Source organism: Trichechus manatus, unplaced genomic scaffold, assembly GCF_000243295.1.
Source record: "Trichechus manatus latirostris isolate Lorelei unplaced genomic scaffold, TriManLat1.0 scaffold00176, whole genome shotgun sequence".
NCBI classification, from domain to species: domain Eukaryota; kingdom Metazoa; phylum Chordata; class Mammalia; order Sirenia; family Trichechidae; genus Trichechus; species Trichechus manatus.
This window is the reverse complement of record NW_004444112.1, coordinates 4308889-4314888: the sequence shown is the minus strand read 5'-3', so window position 1 is coordinate 4314888 and position 6000 is coordinate 4308889. Positions and strand designations below refer to the sequence as shown.

General features: G+C 47.0%; 1 protein-coding gene and 1 pseudogene across 2 annotated transcripts in view; one reads left to right on the top strand and one right to left on the bottom strand.

Moving 5' to 3' along the window:
• Window positions 1-6000, bottom strand: part of LOC101350500 (zinc finger protein 772) — a 287781-nt gene that overhangs the window by 197208 nt on the left and 84573 nt on the right. The gene's annotated exons all lie outside the window — the stretch shown is intronic.
• LOC101356915 (zinc finger protein 721-like) overlaps window positions 1-6000 on the top strand; it is a 55025-nt pseudogene that overhangs the window by 41390 nt on the left and 7635 nt on the right. The window contains exon 6 of the transcript XR_002825698.1: window positions 44-547. The product of XR_002825698.1 is annotated as a zinc finger protein 721-like (transcript). The remainder of the gene's footprint in view (window positions 1-43; window positions 548-6000) is intronic.

Here is a 6000-nt window from a genome sequence, read left to right as displayed (position 1 = left end):
AGCCCTATGAGTGCACAAAGTGCGGGAAGGCCTTCAGCCTTAGGTCACACCTTGCACAGCACCAGCGGATTCACACTGGGGAGAAGCCCTATGATTGTAGTGAGTGTGGGAAGGCCTTCAAAAACAGGTCACACCTTGTACAGCACCAGCGGATTCACACTGAGGAGAAGCCGTATGAGTGTAGTGAATGTGGGAAGGCCTTCAACCAAAGGGCACACCTTACGCAGCACCAGCGGATTCACACTGGGGAGAAGCCCTATGAGTGCAGTGAATGTGGAAAGGCCTTTACCCACCGCTCCACTTTTGTCTTGCATAAGAAGAGCCATACAGGAGAAAAACCTTTTGCATGCAAGGAGTGTGGGAAAGCATTTCGTGATCAGCCAGGCTTCATTCGACACTCCATCATCCATTCATGAGAGAAGCCCTGTGAGTGCATAGAGTGTGGGAAAGCTTACAGCCAAAGCACCAACCTCATTTGACACACCATCATTCACACTGGAAAGAAGTTCTGTTAGTGCAGTGAATGTGGGAAGTCCTTCAGCTGCAGGTCATACCTCTCTAAGCACCTAAGGAGAAGCGACGTCAGTGTGACAGATGTGGGAAGACCCTTCACAAGTGGGCAAACCTCAGTCTACATCCAAGGACTTCTATTGGGGACAGACTCTTTAAATATAACTACTGAGGAAAATATTTGGCCAGAGGAAGCATCTTACTCAACATCTGACATTCATGCCAAAGGGAAAGCTCACAAGTATCCTTGTGAAGAAGTGTTCTGTCACAGATCATTACTTGACATCTAAGAGTAATATTAGAAATTGACCTGCCTAGTGTCTGATTCTACATCTGAGAATTCATCCAGAAAGACGCAATGGTCACTGTTCATTTAGGAAAAACTTCAGCCACATCTGTGTTAGTTTACTCTACATTGCTATCTCAGGAATATTTAATAAATAATGAGAAGGCAGAGGAGACACAGAAAAGATAATGAAAAGGCAACACAGCTTTTTTCAGACTTCCCTGCCAAGCTTATTACCGTTTGTCACTGAGTTCTAATTTGAGGGTAAAGGAGTATTGTTTGTGAGGTAAAAGGTCTGCAAAAAAAAAAGAAAAAAACAAACCAAACTCGTTGCCATCAAATGGATTCGATTCCAACTCATAGCAACCCTATAGGACAGAGTAGAAGTGCCCCATAGGGTTTCCAAGTTGTGGCTGGTGGATTCAAACTACTGACTTTTTGGTTAGCAGCTGAGCTCTTAACCACTGAGCTACCAGGGCTCCAAAAGGTCCTCAGCCTCATTGTAAGCTCACTGATAGTGCCATTGAAGGCAGGTCTGCAACAATTTCTTGAAAGCTTTCTTTGTTCTACAACATTTACTACTATTGAGGTATATAATTCGTTATGAGAAATATGAAAGCTTAAATAATGAAATAGTGTATATTTAAGGAGATAACGATACACATACAAATAGGCATATTTTATTGCATCACTTCAGACTGTATAACCCTTTGGTTTAAAAAACAAAAATCGTTCCTTCATGTAGTTTCAATTGCCCAACATTCTTTTTTATTTTTTTTTAGTTTAATCCCAATTTATTTTTTTCTTTTTGCTTCTGTGGCATGCGGATGATAGTGGGACTTGTGACTTTTCCAGGTGAGTCCTCTGCCCTCACTGGGGTTCCTCAGCTTTTTTAAATCCTCTATAGAGGAACTTCTCTAAGTCTACCTTGACAGTTTTCTAGGGTTGAATTACAGCTAAAACAAAATAAAACACATTGCTAAATTAAAGGGTCATGATAAAAAAACATAGAGGAGGAATTGTGTTTTTCATCTTGTGTGAAGACTTGCTTTTAAAGTAAAGTGACTGAAATCTTAACAGGTAAACCAGGATGTGTACATGCAAGTATGTGTGGGTATTAAAATTATCACCATGGATTTAGTTCCCTGGTGATATCTTTTGTCAGGAAATTTTTGGAATTTCTCCATTTGTAACATCTTCAAAGACCCAGTATTGAAAAAAGGTCTGGTTCATAGGTACCAGGGGATAGGACGTCAGTAGCTAATGAGGAGCAAAACTACCCAGCATCTCAACCCTGTGAATGTCTTTGGCTTTGTACCTGAAAGAGGAAGCAAAGTGGAAATATCAACCAAGAAGGGATGAAAAAGAGCAGTTGTGGGAGTGGCAAGCTATTGTCCTGGGCTGGGCCCTTGTGGAGGGAAAGGGGACAGAGAGAGGGTAGAGTGAAGTGGAAGATGGACCCTTAGGGTCCCTGACTCTCCCTCTACCTGTCTCCAGAAAAGGAGTGCTCTTTTCTTTCCTGTCAGCTGGTGCTTAAGAATTGACTCTGAAATTGGTTGTCTGCTGAGCAACAGGAAATTTGTCAATGTATATCTGTCTCAGCCCAAGGAAAATCACCTTTATCATGGCGCTGAAAGTTTCAAGTCCCAGAGCAAGAAGGAAGGAATGGGAAAAGGCACCAGGGTTAGCATTGGGTGGGAGCTTTACATAACTGGATTGCAGAGAAAAGCCTTCAAGGTGGAAGCAATGGGATAGCTTGGGGGAGAATCTAGGTTCAGATTAGGACAGAAAGGAAAAAGGAAGAAATGTTAAGGTTCTTTGCCAGAAACTGGCTTTTCTGTTGATGGGCCTACATTTTAATTTCTCTGTGCAGCTGGTGCTGCAAGCCTTCCTTCTCTAGCTAGGACTTGAAACCTTCTGGGCCATTCAGTCAGAAAGATAAAATCCCTCACATCCAATGGTGATTTATAAGACTTTCCATAATATACCTCTGGGATGATTGGTAGAACTAACATGAGTGTTGGTTTCTTTTCCCCAGCCACTTAATGTTGGGGTTGTCCAGGGTTGATCCTCTTGTCAATTCCATTCTTCATCTACACTCATTTCTTTGATGATCTCACTCAGTATGATGACTTGAAATAAGAGTGTAAGCTAACAACTCCCAAAACTATACTTCCAAGCCAGAACCCTCTCCCCGTGTTCATATGTGGGATTGCCTATGTGATCCAGATACTTTGGGTCTTATAGACATTTCACACTGACCACGCTTGAAATCAGAGTCCTGGGTTACCCTCCAAGCTGCCCCCACTTGCAGCCTCCTTGCCTAGAGGATGACAAATCCCCGTCAACAATAGTGCGTGCACCGTCCAATTGTGACACCTGGCCAAATGCCACAGTAGAGGGCAGCTTGTGGGAAGAAAACGGGTCTGCGCCAGACTTCTGGATTTCTACTTTCATCGGGTATTTTGGCTGCTCGTTTATCCGTATACCTTATGACAGGGTCCTGAGAGAAGTGAAAGCGAGTGGAGAGTCACAAAACGAGACGAGGTTCCGGCTCTGCGACTCTGCGCTTGTCCCTGCAAACAGCAAATATCCAACCTGGCCTCGGGGTTTCCGACGTACTTACAAGGACGGATTCACACTCACCCATTTTTCTCCCCAACTAGGCTCACCGGAAACCCTGGTGGCGTAGTGGTTAAGGGCCAGGGCTGCTAACCAAAAGTTCAGAAGTTCAGTCCACCAGGCGCTCCTCGGAAACTCTGAGGCAGTTCTACTCTGTCCTATAGGGTCGCTATGAGTCGGAATGAATCCATTCGATGGCAACGGGTTTGTTTTTGTTTTTTATGCTCACCGTCAATAGACTTGGAAAAGAGTTACATCACAGGCTGGATGTGGGGAAACGACTACGTTACCCACAAGGCCATGCATCTTGCGGCAGGGGCAGGCGCAGGTCCAATGACGGTCTAGGATAGTGGCGTTTGCTGTGGCCCATGTCGGCGGGGGCAGGACTTTCTGCTTTTGCGGTGGACGTCATTTGTCTGCGGCCGCAGGGTTTGGTTCCTTCGGCTGTGGGCATATGAGTGTAGGGCCGCGTCTCTTATTTCAGGGGCCGAGAAGGAAAGGACAGTGAGGAGGACAGGTCACACTTCCGCCCATTGTACAAGCCTAACCTATCCCCTCTCTGTAACGGGGGTGTTTCCTGGGCGCCCGCCGGGGCCTCGCGCTATCCCCGAGGCGGAGCGGACCTGAGCGCCTTTTACACGGGGGAGACTGAGGCCCGGAGTGTGAGTCCTCTGAGGTCACCCTGCTCAGGATAGGAGAGGAGTGAGATCGGCTGAACACTGCGGCCCGCCACCTCCTGTCCAGGCCTTGCTCTGCCACCGGGTCCTACGATGGCGGCGGAGCTGAGAGACCCGGCGCAGGTGAGTGGAGGATGCTTTTTGGAACTGCTGTTTATTCGCTAGGTCGGAGAGGATACCTGGGCCGGCTGGAAGGCTAAAAAGTCGCTGAATTTCTCTTTGCAGCTGTTTATTCACGGCAAGTGGCTCTGACTGGCTCCTTACTATCGGAAGGCCTAGAACAGTGTCGGGCCTCTGACACCTGCTTAGTCAGTGGTGGAAAGATGAATGATACACCTTCCAAGGGTACCCATGACACTTATAATGAATACAACCCTCCATCATGAACCTCCTACCCTATCTGCTTTGGCCGACCACCTCTGACCTTGACCCCTTCCTCCCAACATGATCTCCAACTTTCCCTGGTTCATTGCTCACCAGCCCCACCAGCCTGAGGGCACTAGGTTCTCTTCTACTTCAGCCTTTGCCATTCCGGTTCCCTCTGCCTCCCACATTGTCCTCAGATCTTTTCAAGGGCACACCTTGAATTCTTCTGGCTGCTGCTCAGATGTTATCTGTTTAGAGAGACCTTTCCTAGAAGTATGGAGTTCCTGGGTGGTACAAGCAGTTTGTGCTCATCTACTAACCTAAAGGCTGGCGGTTTGAACCCACCCAGCAGCACCATGAACAAAGCAGTGAAAACCAGTGAGGCTTAGTTGCCACCACTTTTACTGTGAGTGCTATCATTGTTGTTGTTATCATGATCATCTTCATCCTCTGACTTCTCACAGTGCTTACTGTCCTATTCTCTGATGAGTCCCTATATAGGAAGCTTTTCTCTCCTACAATGTTGTATTCTTTCAAAAGTAGCATCCCAGCACAGATGTAGGCCCTCAGGAGTTGCTGGGCGATTTGGGCCTTGAGTCTCTCTACACCTTAATCACTGACACATAGACAGGCTCTCATCCCATCCATCAGGCTCAAGACTATCACTGCTACCTCTCTGACTTGTCAGGTGTCTATGACCTTTGAGGATGTGGCTGTGACCTTCACACCGGAGGAGTGGGGTCAGCTGGACCTGGCCCAGAGGACCCTGTACCGGGAGGTGATGCTGGAGACCTGCAGGCTTTTTGTTTCACTGGGTAAGGCCTCATCTCTTCACCATGCAGGCAACCCACAGAAAGGGAACCCCTTCTGCCATCTTTCCCCAGGCCTGGTTGGTCTCCTTGTACCCCACTGAAGGATTAATGGGAAAGAAACTCACTCCCCCTGAAGTGGCTCACAGGATGTGTTGGAAGGACATGTCTTGCAGAATCCCAGGCCGGATTTCCAGCCAGATCCCATGAAGGAAGGATATAGAAAATGAGAGGAAGTACAAATATCGTGTCCTGGCTTCTGAGTCTCTTGTCTTCTCTCTGTGGGTCTGTTTCTGTCACTGTCTTTTCACATTGGCTTTTTCTGTCTTAGGAAATTTGTAGCAGGAATTGGCCACCTTAGTCCTCACTGTATGAGGCTCTCAGAGTCCTTGGGTCTACTTTTCTCTATGTTTGTATTGTTTCTCTCTCTTTGTCTGCACCTGGCCACTGGGAGGGCCTTCTTGACGCAGGAAATGGCTACTTGTGGTCATACTTCCCTTGACATTTCATTCCGTGCCCAGCACAGAAGGACCTTAATGTTAGGTCTTTATTTACACTCCAGATAGGGATTTGACCGACCAACCTCAGTTGGGTCTAATGTTTCCACAGTCCAGTTAACAAGGCCATGGGTGATAGGATGTTGTCTCTGACAGGGATGAGTCAGGCAGGGCCCCCAGGATGCAGTCACTATCAGTGCCACCCATTGTTTTTGTAAACAACATGATCTCAG